The 13,966-nt window shown below is 44.8% G+C and overlaps 1 protein-coding gene across 1 annotated transcript in view; it reads left to right on the top strand.

Annotated features, from left to right (window-relative positions):
• The first annotated feature begins 4,981 nt into the window (after positions 1-4,981).
• Positions 4,982-13,966, top strand: part of CMPK2 (cytidine/uridine monophosphate kinase 2) — a 47,836-nt gene continuing 38,851 nt past the window's right edge. Inside the window, exon 1 of the mRNA XM_056564124.1 lies at positions 4,982-5,000. The gene's annotated coding sequence lies outside the window, so the exon portion shown is untranslated. The remainder of the gene's footprint in view (positions 5,001-13,966) is intronic.

Below are 13,966 nucleotides of genomic sequence, written 5' to 3'. Positions count from 1 at the left end.
GATTGTATTGTGTATTGTATATATCATCTGCTCAGCTCCTCCTGCTCTATAACATGATACCTGCAGATTGTACTGTATTGTATATATCATCTGCTCAGCTCCTCCTGCTCTATAAAATGATACCTGCAGATTGTACTGTATTGTATATATCATCTGCTCAGCTCCTCCTGCTCTATAACATTATACCTGCAGATTGTACTGTATTGTAAATATAATCTGCTCAGCTCCTCCTGCTCTATAATATGATGTCTGCAGATTGTACTGTATTGTATATATCATCTGCTCAGCTCCTCCTGCTCTATAACATGATACCTGCAGATTGTACTGTATTGTATATATCATCTACTCAGCTTCTCCTGCTCTATAACATGATACCTTCAGATTGTACTGTATTGTATATATCATCTGCTCAGCTCCTCCTGCTCTATAACCTGATGCCTGCAGATTGGACTGGATTTTCAGTGTAACAGGTTCCCATTGTATGGGACACTATTTCTTATGATAGCCAGTCACAATCTAAAATGTGATACAAAATATTTAATATTCATGTAAATCTCTGCTCATTCTTGGATAAGGAGTCATGTGGGAGAATCTTCTCCATTACTGACAGCTCTGTTCCAACAAAACTGTATATCAACCTGCTCAGCACCTCCTGCTCAATAATATGATCCTTGCAGAATGGACTACTTTTTTTGTCATAACAGGTTCCCTTTAATCCCTTCCCACTATAGGACGTGTGCATTGGTTCTTGAAGCTAACATGTTTGCGCAACTGGATGTATGCAAATGACCTGCATTTTTACTGCACTCTGGGATGCGGTGCAGGAGATCGGTGGCGGGACCCAACTGTTAAACACAGCTGGCATCCTGCTACAACTGCTAAGACCAAGATCGCGCCACTCTCAGATGTATTAGCCCTATAGATGCCGTTGTCTCCCCTGCCCCCCCCCCCCCCCATTTGAAACCCTGCGATGTGATTGCGGGGTCCTGATGGTTGCCATGAAAATAGGAAGCCAGCTGATGGCTTCCTGTCTGCCAAGTATGGAAGCCTGTGAGGTCCAGCCGTAGGATGGATTTCACAGACGAACAGTCAGTGTTATACATACAAATGTTTTTTGATAAATAAAAAATATACTTTTATCAAAACCTGTCCAGAGGAAAAGTTACTGAGTTGTCTATAGCAACCAATCAGATTGCTTCATTCAAGTTTTCAGAGGCCTTTTCAAAAATGAAAGAAGCGATCTGATTGGTTGCTATGGGCAACTCAGCAACGTTTCCTCTAGACAGGTTTTGATAAATCTCCCTCATTGTCCCTATATTAACCCCTTGCCGCATATGGATGTTTATAAACGTCCATAAGCGGCTCCCGAGGTATGACGCTCGCTCAGCAGGTGAGCGCGCATCATACCCGGTGGGTCCCGGTTGCTATAAGTAACCGGGACCCATGGCTAATGCCAGACATCGCCGATTGGGCTGATGTCTGGCATTAACTCTTTAGATGTGGCGATCAAAGTTGATCGCCACGTCTAAAGTGAAAGTAAAAGCTTCCTGGCAGCTCTATCGTGCTGATCGGGACCATTGCGGTAAAATCGCGATGTCCCGATCAGCTAGAATGTAACATGAGGGTGCCTTACCTGCCTCCTGCGCGTCCGATCGTCGATTGATTGCTGCAAGCCTGAAATCCAGGCTTGAGCAGTCAACCGACGATAACACTGATCCCTGCCATTGCATTGCAATGGCAGGGATCAGTGTAATGAATAAATGTACTGCATGTTATAGTCCTCTATGGGAGCAATAACATTGCAAAAGAAAGTGAAAAAAAAAAGTTAATAAAGATGATTTAACCCCTTCCCTAATAAAAGTTTGAATCACTTCCCTTTTCCCATAAAAAAAACTGTGCAAATAAAAATAAATATAAACGTATGTGATATATCCGAACTATAAAATATATCATTAATTAATCCGCACGGTCAATGGCGTACATGCAAAAAAATTAAAGAGTCCAAAATAGAATATTTTGGTCACTTTTTATACCATAAAAAAGAATAAAAAGCGATCAAAAAGTCCGATCAATACAAAAATAGTACAAATAAAAATTTCAGATCACTGCGCAAAAAATTTGCCCTCATACCGCCCCATACATGGAAAAATAAAAAAGTTATAGTGGTCAGAAGATGACAATTTTAAACGTATATATTTTATTGCATGTAGTTATGATTTTTTTCAGAAGTAATACAAAATCAAACTGTCACGATTCGGCTGGCAGGAGGTGGATCCTCTGTGCCAGAGAGGGATTGGCGTGGACCGTGCTAGTGGACCGGTTCTAAGTTACTACTGGTTTTCACCAGAGCCCGCCGCAAAGCGGGATGGTCTTGCAGCGGCGGTAGTAACCAGGTCGTATCCACTAGCAACGGCTCAACCTCTCTGACTGCTGAAGATAGGCGCGGTACAAGGGGGTAGACAAGAGCAAGGTCGGACGTAGCAGAAGGTCGGGGCAGGCAGCAAGGATCGTAGTCAGGGGCAACGGCAGGAGGTCTGGAACACAGGCTAGGAACACACAAGGGAACGCTTTCACTGGCACGATGGCAACAAGATCCGGCAAGGAAGGGAAGGGGAAGTGAGGTTAAATAGGGAAGTGCACAGGTGAATGACTGATTAGACCCACTGCGCCAATCAGCGGCGCAGTGGCCCTTTAAATCGCAGAGACCCGGCGCGCGCGCGCCCTAGGGAGCAGGGCCGCGCGCGCCGGGACAGGACCGACGGAGAGCGAGTCAGGTACGGGAGCCGGGGTGCGCATCGCGAGCGGGCGCCACCCGCATCGCAAATCGCATCCCGGCTGGGGGCGGTATCGCAGCGCACCCGGTCAGTAGATCTGACCGGGGCGCTGCAGTAGCGAGGATGTTGCGAGCGCTCCGGGGAGGAGCGGGGACCCGGAGCGCTCGGCGTAACACAAACCTATATACGTAGGGTATCATTTTAACAGTATGGACCTACAGAATAAAGAGAAGTTGTCATTTTTACAAAAATAATTTACTGCATAGAAACGGAAGCCCCCAAAATTTACAAAATTGCATTTTTTCTTTCATTTTGTCGCACAATTAAATATTTTTCAGTTTTGCCGTAGATTTTTGGGTAAAATGACTGATGTCATTACAAAGTAGAATTGGTGGTGCAAAAACTAAGCCATCATATGGATTTTTAGGTGCATAATTGAAAGGTTTATGATTTCTAAAAGGTAAGGCGAAAATGAAAAATTGCCAAAGAGGGAAGAGGTTAAAGCTCTATATTATCTAAGTAATACATTATAGATATTGCCACACTTCTAGACTTATACTACAGAACAATCATGTTATTTATTCTGCACATTTTGGTCCAAAAAGTAGAATACAAAATTATTAAAAGGTAGCATGTATTGCAAAAATGGTACTTATAAAAAGTACAGCTCGTCTGGCAAGAAATAAGGCCTCCCACAATGTGGTCAGACAGAGATAAATAAATAAATGGCTGTCGAAACATGGCAACATAGAAAGGAGGAAAATAATGATTTGTTGTGAAAAGAAAAAAAGAACATAAAAACCTATATAAATTAGATATCGCCATAATTGTACCGATCAACATTATAAAAATAACATCATTTTTACACACAGTTGAAGCCATAAAAGACAGTTATAAAATGCCAGAAATATTCCATAGAACATACCTCCCAACCGTCCTAGATCCGGCAGGACATTCCCGCTTTTGCGGTGATGTCCCACCGTCCCGGAACGGCCCCCACATGTCCCACATTTAACTGCATGTGCCTGAAGCGGTGTGCTTACCTACTGTTGGCGGACCCTGCTACTGCCTACTGTGTGTGTGTGTGGGGGAGGGGGGGGGGGCTATTATGGGGGACCCTGCTGCTACTGCCTACTGTGGGGGGGACCTATTATTGGGGACCCTGCGGCTGCCTACTGTGGGGGGGATGACCTATTATGGGACCACCCTGCTACTGCCTACTGTGTGTGTGGGGGGCTATTATGGAGGACCTGGCTGCTGCCTACTGTGGGGAGGGGACCTTTTATGGGTGACCCTGCAGCTGCTGCCTACTGTGGAGGGGGGGGGGGGCTATTATAGGGGACCTTTCTGCTGCTGCCTACTGTGGGGGGATCTACTATGCGGGACCCTGCTGCTGCCTACTGGGGGGGGGGGCTACAAGGGGGGATCCTTCTGCTGCTACTACCTACTGTGTGTGTGTGTGTGGGGGGCTGCTATGGGGGACCCTGCTGCTGCCTACTGTGAGGGGAAACTGCTTCCTCCTATGAGGGAAACTCTGCTGCTACCTATTATGGGGGAAACTCTGCTTCTACCTATTATAGGGGAAACTCTGCTGCTGCCTGCTGCCTACTATGGGGGAACTCTGCTGCTGCCTACTATGGGGGAAACTCTGCTGCCACCTACTATGGGGGAAACTCTGCTGCTGCCTACTATGGGGGAAACTCTGCTGCTACCTATTATGGGGGAAACTATGCTGCTGTCTACTGGAGGTGAGAATGCTGCTGCTACGGGGGGGGGGGGGGACTGCTGCTACTATGGGGAGACTGCTGCCACTATTTAGCAAACTGCTGCCTACTGTGGGGAACCTCTGCCTATTATGGGGGAAACTGTTGCCTAGTATGGGGGAACTTACTGCGTACCTAATGTGGGAGGCTTTCTACTATGTTCCTGCCTAGCAAATATAGGAGGCTATCTACTACCTACAAGCTATTATGCAGACTAACTATGTGCACTTATTGGAGTGACCTAATTATGCAATGGGAGGGACTTACTGACTACTAAGGGGGAAATTATTAGAGTTTGGGGCATTATAGTTGTTGAAAAAGATGCAGAGCTAAAAATGTGTTTTTCTCGCCATGTTCTCCAGAGAGGAGCCGTAGCCGAAAGAAATCATCATGGCTTCTGAGCTAGAGAGGAAAAAGGGAAAGTGAACGACTCCGATCAGAGAAGACGTCACCTGATCTAACTGTATGTAATCACTTATATGGTCTGTAGTGGTAATGATGGGGGTTGTTGTCAGTCACCTGATCTAACTGTATGTAATCACTTATATGGTCTGTAGTAGTAATGATGGGGGTTGTTGTCAGTCACCTGATATAACTGTATGTAATCACTTATATGGTCTGTAGTGGTAATGATGGGGGTTGTTGTCAGTCACCTGATATAACTGTATGTAATCACTTATATGGTCTGTAGTGGTAATGATGGGGGTTGTTGTCAGTCACCTGATCTAACTGTATGTAATCACTTATATGGTCTGTAGTAGTAATGATGGGGGTTGTTGTCAGTCACCTGATATAACTGTATGTAATCACTTATATGGTCTGTAGTGGTAATGATGGGGGTTGTTGTCAGTCTGTCAGTATAGAACATTCTCCTAAATTTAGGTGACAGACTGACAATATTATTGCTGTTAAAGACATATTCCAATTCTGCAGCTGCAGGCGTGGTTAGGGTGTTACTGAGGGTGGGGTTAGGGCATGACCGAAGGTGGGGTTAGTGCGTGGCAATGGGTGTGGTTAGGGGAGCGGCTTGTCCCTCTGATCCAATTTTTTACAATACTTTTGAGATTTAAAAAAAAAATCCACGTATCAACAAAAATCTACCATTACTATAAAGTACAATATGTCAAGAGAAAACTATCTCAGAATCGCTTCGCTCAGTCAAAGTTTTCCAAAGTTATTACCACTTAAAGAGACACAGGCCAGATTTGAAAAAATGTGGTTTGGTTATTAAAGGGGTACTCCGCCCCTAGACATGTTATCCCCTATCCAAAGGATCTCCGGGCCCAGGGGAGGGGGCGGGGCGGCAGTGGTTACCAGTCATTCTGCTTAGAGTGGAGTTTGCTCTGTGCACCAGATGACTTGGGGGCCACAGCGAAGATCACAAGGGTCCCTAGGGTCTGGTCTTTGGATAGGGGATAACATGTCTAGTGGGGGAGTACAAAACAGCCTGTGTCCTTAGGAGGGTAAGAGGTTTTCGGGTTTTATGAAAATAGAACATAAAGCCTATGGGATGTGTATGAATAGGTTTGGACTGTAGTACTAGGTGCAGCCTGTGTTAAACATTAGGGGGGAGGTTTATCAAAACGTGTGTAGAGGAAGAGTGGTGCCAATAACAACCAGAGTGTTTCTTTTATTTTTCAGAGACCTTTTCAAAAATTTAAGAAGAAAGCTGAATGGTTGCTGTGGGCAACCACACAACTCATCCTCTGCACAGGTTTTGATAAATCTCCCTTAGAGTAGGGTCCAACGTAGTGCCAGAGGCATGGCTTGTAGCTTCTGGGCCCAGATACAAAATCTGCAACAGGGCCCATATGCCAATTACAGTACTGGTCTCTTATGGGGCAGATGTGCTTAGGGGCCCCCTTAGGCACCAGGGCCCTGGTGCGACTGCTACCTCTGCTATCTCGATAGCCACGCCCCTGGGTAATGCACCTGCAGCATATTTCACGCTGCGGATGCACCTGCGGCAATCACAAGAGGGAACTTCCTGCGGCAGTGGCAGATTTTCCACTATAGACACAGTGCCCGCTCGTAGCAGATGTGCAGAAATCCGCCGCTACAAGTGGCCATACAGAGCTAACTGGCCACAGCAGGGGGCTCGTTCTTGTGACTACTGTCGGTGCATCCGCAGTGTGAAATATGTTGTGGATGCGTTACATGTGACCCTACCCTTAGGAGTCTGCCTCAGTCACGAACATAAACAACATAGCGAGCAATTCTTCTGGCTCATATTTTACAGGCACAGCTGGTATTTTGGCGACCCTGCCGGTATTTTTATAATAAAAATACCGACAATGCAATGGCCAGTATTTATACAACCAATTCTCCAACTCAAGGAATGTTGCTCCATATACTATACTAGTGTTTCCCACGATCTGTAGTTTTTAACGGTACCATTTTTGTTTTGATGTGACTTTTTTCATTAAAATTGGGAGTTGCAGTTAGTTACTAACTACAACTCCCAGCATGCCCTGATAAAGCCTGTGGCTCAGCAGCTGCTCCAAATGAAAACTACAACTCCCAGCATGTTGGATTATATACACTGCTCAAAAAAAATAAATGGAACACTTAACCCCTGGTACTTAAGGACCTAGGGCGTACCTGTACGCCCGTGAGAATTTCGGTTCCCGCCGCGTGCAGGGCGGGGACCGGACCGGGGTGACTGCTGATATCTATCAGCAGGCACCCCGTGCAAATGCTCAGGGGGGTCCTGAGACCGCTCCCCATGTTGGCGATCGGCGCAAATCGCCGGTGAATTCACACCGGCGATTTGCGGCAATTACGAGTCATACAAGTCTCCGGTGACCTGGTGACCCGTAAAATAAGGGGGATCGCGGTTGTCCAAGACACCCATGATCCTCCTGAAGGGATAGGAGTGAGGTGGCAGGGGTCCACCCCTCCTATCCCTGCTATTGGTCGTTCAGAAGCGACGACCAATATCAGATCCGGGGCAGGTGGTTAACGTTCGGTTCCCCCTTCTGCCCACCCACAGTAGGCCGGGCAGAACGGGGAAACCAACAGGGACTGGCACCGAAGTCCACTCACTCATCGGCGGCGGCAGCGGACGGTGATCGGCGGCAGTGATCGCCGGCAGCAGAGGACGCCGATGCGGCTCCCTGGATCCTACGGAAGCCGGTGAGTTGCCTAGCAACATCTGGTGGGCTACAGTTTGAGACCACTATACAGTGGTCTCTAAACTGTAGCCCTCCAGATGTTGCAAAACTACAACTCCCAGCATGCCCAGACAGTTTGTCTCGGCATGCTGGGAGTTGTAGTTGCGTATCTCCAGCTGTTGCACAACTACATCTCCCAGCATGCCCTTCGGCGATCAGTACATGCTGGGAGTTGTAGTTTTGCAACAGCTGGAGGCACACTGGTTGGAAAATACTGAGTTAGGTAACATAACCTAACTGGTTTTCCAACCAGTGTGCCTCCAGCTGTTGCAAAAGTACAAATCCCAGCATGCATGGTCTGTCAGTACATGCTGGGAGTTCTAGTTTTGAAACAGCTGGAGGTTTGCCCTCCCCATGTGAATGTACAGGGTACATTAACACAGGCGAGTTTACTGTGAGTTTCCTGCTTCAAGTTTGAGCTGCAGCAAATTTTTCGCCACATCGCAAACTCCTAGCGGGAAACTCACCGTAAATACCCGCCAGTGCGAATGTACCCTAAAAACACTACATTACTCTACACTAACACATAATAAAGAGTAAAACACTACATATACACCCCTTACACTGTCCCCCCCCAATAAAAATGAAAAACGTATCGTATGGCAGTGTTTCCAAAACGGAGCCTCCAGCTGTTGCAATACAATCCCAGCATTTCTAGACAGCCGCTGACTGTCCAGGCATGCAGGGAGTTTATCAACAGCTGAAGGCACCCTGTTTGGGAATCACTGGCGTAGAATACCCCTATGTCCACCCCTATGCAATCCCTAATTCAGTCCTCAAATGTGGATGGCGCTCTCTCACTTCGGAGCCCTGTCGTATTTCAAGGAAACATTTTAGGGCCACATATGGGGCTTTTGTGCTACAAATTTTGGGGGGCTTTTTCTCCTTTTACCCCTTATGAAAAGGAAAAGTTGGGGGCTACACCAGCTTGTTGGTGTAAAAAAAAAAAAAAAAAAAAAAAATTACACTAACATGCTGGTGTTGCCCCATACTTTTTATTTTCACAAGCATTAAAAGGAAAAAAAGATCCCCAAAATTTGTAACGCAATTTCTCCTGAGTACGGAAATATTTGGGTGTAAAATTCTCTGCGGACGCACAACAGGGCTCAGGAGTGAGTGCACCATGTACATTTGAGGCCTAAATTGGTGGTTTGCACAGGGGTGGCTGATTTTACAGCGCTTCTGACATAAAGGCAAAAAAATTAATACCCATGTGTGACCCCATTTTGGAAACTACACCCCTCACGGAACGTAACAAGGGGTATAGTGAGCTCTAAAGCCCCACAGATGTTTGAAGAATTTTCATTAAAGTTGGATGGGAAAATTAAAAAAAAATGAAAAAAGAATTTTCACTAAAATGCAGGTGTTACCCTAAATTTTTCATTTTCACAAGGTAAAATATAAAAAAAAAGCTCGCCAGAATTCATAACCCCATTTCTTCTGAGTAAAAACATACCCCATATGTGGATGTAAAGTGCTTTGCTGGCGCACTACAATACTCAGGAGAGAAGGCGTGCCATTGGACTTTTGGAGAGAAAATTTGTCCGAAATTGAAGGCCACGTGTGTTTACAAAGCCCCCATAGTGCCAGAACAATGGACCCCCCCCCACATGTGACCCCATTTCAGAAACTACCCCCTCACATAATGTAATAAGTGGTACAGTGAACATTTACACCCCACAGGTGTCTGACAGATTTTTTGAACAGTGGTCTGTGAAAATGAAAAATGTAATTAATAATTTGCACAGCCCACTGTTCCAATGAAAATTCTTCAAACACCTGTGGGGTGTTAAAGCTCACTATACCCCTTGTTTCATTTTGTGAGGGGTGTAATTTCAAAAATGGGGTCCCATGTGGGTATTTATGTTTTTGCCTTTATCTAAGAACCGCTGTAAAATCAGCCTTGCCTGTGCAAGGGAGTTTCCAAAATGGTATCACATATCGGGGGGTCCACTGTTCTGGCACCACGGGGGGCTTTGTAAACACACATGGCCCCTGACACCCATTCCAAACAAATTATCTTTCCAAAAGCCCAATGGCGCTCCTCTTATGAGCATTGTAGTGCGCCAGCAGAGCACTTGACGTCCACACATGGGGTATTTCCATACATAAGAAATGGGGTTACAAATTTTGGGGGTCACTTTCTCCTATTACCCCTTGTAAAAATTTTAAATTTGGAGAAAAAACTGCACTTTAGTGAATTTTTTTTTGTCATTTACACATCCAACTTTAACAAAAAGTTGTCAAACACCTGTGATGTGTTAAGGCTCACTGTACCCCTTGTTACGTTCCTTGAGGGTTGTAGTTTCCAAAATAATATGCCATGTGTTTTTTTATGTTCTGGCACCATAGGGGCTTCCTAAATGTGACATGCCCCCCAAAGACCATTTCAGCAAAATTTGCTTTCCAATAGCCAAATGTGACTTCTCTTCTGAGCATTGTAGTTCGCCCGCAGAGCATGTTACATTCTAACATGGGGTATTTTCATATTCAGCAGAGATGGGGTTACAAATTGTGGGGGACATTTTCTCCCATTACCCTTTGTAAAAATTGTAAATTTGGGGAAAAAAACTGCACTTTAGTGAATTTTTTTTTCATGTACACATCTGACTTTAACGAAAAGCCGTCAAACACCTGTGGGGTGTTAAGGCTCACTGGACCCCTTGTTACGTGCCATGAGGGGTGTAGCTTCCAAAATGGTATGCCATGTGGGGTTTTTTCTCCTGTTCTGGCACCATAGGGGCTTCCTAAATGAGACATGCCCCCCAAAAACCATTTCAGCAAAATTCCCTTTCCATAATCCCCCTGTCTCTCCTTCCCTTCTGAGCCCTCTACTTCGCCCACTGAACACTTGACATACACATATAAGGTATTTCCTTACTCGTGATTTGTTTACAAACTTTGTGGGCTTTTTCTCCTTTTACCCCTTGTAAAAATTCAAAAACTGGGTCTACAAGAACATGTTAGTGTAAAAAAATTAGATTTAGAATTTTCTCCTTCACTTTGCTGCTATTCCTGTGAAAAACCAAAAGGGTTAACACACTTACTGAATGTGATTTTGAATACTTTGAGGGGTGCAGTTTTTATAATGGGGTCATTTATGGGATATTTCTAATATGAAGGCCCTTCAAATCCACTTGAAAACTGAACTGGTCCCTGAAAAATTCCGATTTTGAAAATTTTGTGAAAAATTGGAGAATTGCTGCTGAACTTTGAAGCCCTCTGATGTCTTCCAAAAGTAAAAACATAAAGTAGACATATTGTATATGTGAATCAATATATAATTTATTTGGGATGTCCATTTTCCTTATAAGCAGAGAGCTTTAAAGTTAGAAAAATTCAAAGTTCAAATTTTTTCATAGCATTTTGGAATTTTTCACCAAGAAATTATGCAAGTATCGACAAAGATTTACCACTAACATAAAGTAGAATATGTCCCGAAAAAACATTCTCGGAATCAGAATGAAAAGTAAAAGCATCCCAGAGATATCAATGCTTAAAGTGACAGTGGTCAGATATGCAAAAAACGCTCTGGTCCTTAAGGTGAAAATGGGCTGGGTCCTTAAGGGGTTAAACAACACAATGTAACTCCAAGTCAATCACACTTCTTTGAAATCACACTGTCCACTCAGGAAGCAACACTGATTGACAATCAATTTCACATGCTGTTGTGCTAATGGAACAGACAACAGGTGGAAACTAAAGGCAATTGATGACCACAGACCACTTCTCAGTACCTATGCTTCCTGGCTGATGTTTTGGTCACTTTTGAATGCTGGCGGTGCTTTCACTCAATGGTAGTATGAGACGGAGTCTACAGCCCACACACGTGGCTCAGGTAGTGCAGCTCATCCAGGTTGGCACATCAATGCGGGCTGTGGCAAGAAGGTTTTCTGTGTCTGTCAGCGTAGTGTCCAGAGCATGGAGGCGCTACCAGGAGACAGGACAGTACATCAGGAGATGTGGAGGAGGCCGTAGGAGGACAACAACCCAGCAGCAGGACCGCTACCTCTGCCTTTGTACAAGGAGGAGCAGGAGAAGCACTGCCAGAGCCCTGCAAAATGACCTCCAGCAGGCCATAAATGTGCATGTGTCCACTCAAACGGTCAGAAACAGACTCCATGAGGGTGGTATGAGGGCCCGACATCCAAAGGCTGGGGTTGTGCTTACAGCCCAACACTGTGCAGGACATTTGGCATTTGCCAGAGAACACCAAGATTGGCAAATTCGCCACTGGCGCCTGTGCTCTTCACAGCTGAAAGCAGGTTCACACTGAGCACATATGACAGACGTGGCAGAGTCTAAAGATGCCATGGAGAACGTTCTGCTGCCTGCAACTTCCTCCAGCATGACCGGTTTGGTGGCCGGTCAGTAATGGTGTGTTGTGGCATTTCATTGGGGGGGGGGGGGGGGGGGGGTCGCACAACCCTCCATGTGCTTGCCAGAGGTATCCTGACTGCCATTAGGTACCGAGATGAGATCCTCAGACCGCTTGTGAGACCATATGCTGGTGCGGTTGGCCCTGGGTTCCTCCTAATGCAAGACAATGCTAGACCTCATGTGGCTGGAGTGTGTCAGCAGTTCCTGCAGGAGGAAGGCATTGATGCTATGGACTGGCCCGCCCGTTCCCCAGACCTGAATCCGATTGAGCACATCTGGGACATTATGTGTCGCTCCATCCATGCACCACAGACTGTCCAGAAGTTGGCGGATGCTTTGGTTTAAGTGTGGAAGGACATCCCTCAGGAGACCATCCGCCACCTCATCAGGAGCATGCCCAGGCATTGTAGGGAGGTCATACGGGCACGTGGAGGCCACACACACTACTGAGCCTCATTTTGACTTGTTTTAAGGACATTACATAAAGTTGGATCAGCCTGTAGTGTGGTTTTCCACTTTGATTTTGAGTGTGACTCCATATCCAGACCTATTTGATTTCCATTGATAATTTTTGTGTGATTTTGTTTTGGGACATTCAACTATGTAAAGACGAAAGTATTTTATATGATTAGTTCCTTCATTCAGATCTAGGATGAGTTATCTTAGTGCTCCCTTAATTTTTTTGAGCAGTGTAGTAGTATATAGTATAGGTAGTGTTTCCCAACCAGGGTGCCTCCAGCTGTTGCAAAACTACAACTCCCAGCATGCGGCAACAGCTGGAGGCACACTGGTTGGGAAACACTGAGTTACTGAAACAGACATGTCTGTACACATGAGGGCATTTTTAATAATCATTATATACAGACAATACTTTTCCTCTAAATTTGACGCATTTACAATCCTGTGAAGTTTCAAGCAGACGATCCTCTCACGATTGTATAGGTCTGTCAAAATCAAATAATTTTTCTGCAGGTCATATGCTAATTTTGGTTAAAAGTCGCACATGTCGGCACAGCAGGTTATATCATCGCAAAATTTGTTCTGGCAGAGGGGCCATACAAATGGGTGTACCAAAGTGTTATTTAAAAAATAAATAAAAATGTGTACTAGCGCCATATTTATCACCATTTCATAAATTTGGCGCACAGACACATTACCGCCACACACACACACACTAAAGAAAAAACTGAATAAAACCGGTTAGCCACACCAGTATTTCCCAACCAGTGTGCCTCCAGCTGTTGCAAAACTACAACTTTCAGCATGCCCGGACAGCCAAAGGATGGGAGTTGTAGTTCTGCAACAGCTGGAGGCACACAAGTTGTAAAAACGCTGACCCACACCAATGTTGATACATTTTTGGTCATTAGTTTTAGCGAAAACCAGAAGTGGAACCGAATGGAGGAAAACTGCAATGGAAAGGTTTTCACCTTTTCTGTGTTTTGGATTGACTTACTGTTTTTTTAAAATAATATTTTAATTTTTTTATTTTTATATTTATTTTATTTTTCAAATACCGAACAAAATACTATGTGCGAACCAATATTTGTCAAATGAAAAGTTCCGCATATTTGTATTTAGCAGTTTATATTTTTAGCAGCTCATGGTTACAGTCGTTCTTTATAATGGACCTTCAGATATAAACTGGTTATGGAAATAGGATTATTTAGGATAAAAATAAATTCAATTAAGAAATCACATGATGATGGGGGTTATCCCTCTTTCCCTTTGTATTATATTACAAATAAGGTATTAGGCACAGTACTATCCAACCAGCATGCCACCAGCTGTTTCAAAACTACAACTCCCAGCATGCCCGGACAGCCTTCGGCTGTCCGGGCATGCTGGGAGTTGTAGTTTTGCTAAAGCTGGAGAC

This window comes from Hyla sarda, chromosome 3, assembly GCF_029499605.1.
Source record: "Hyla sarda isolate aHylSar1 chromosome 3, aHylSar1.hap1, whole genome shotgun sequence".
Taxonomy (NCBI): domain Eukaryota; kingdom Metazoa; phylum Chordata; class Amphibia; order Anura; family Hylidae; genus Hyla; species Hyla sarda.
This window is presented reverse-complemented; position numbering and strand designations above follow the sequence as displayed.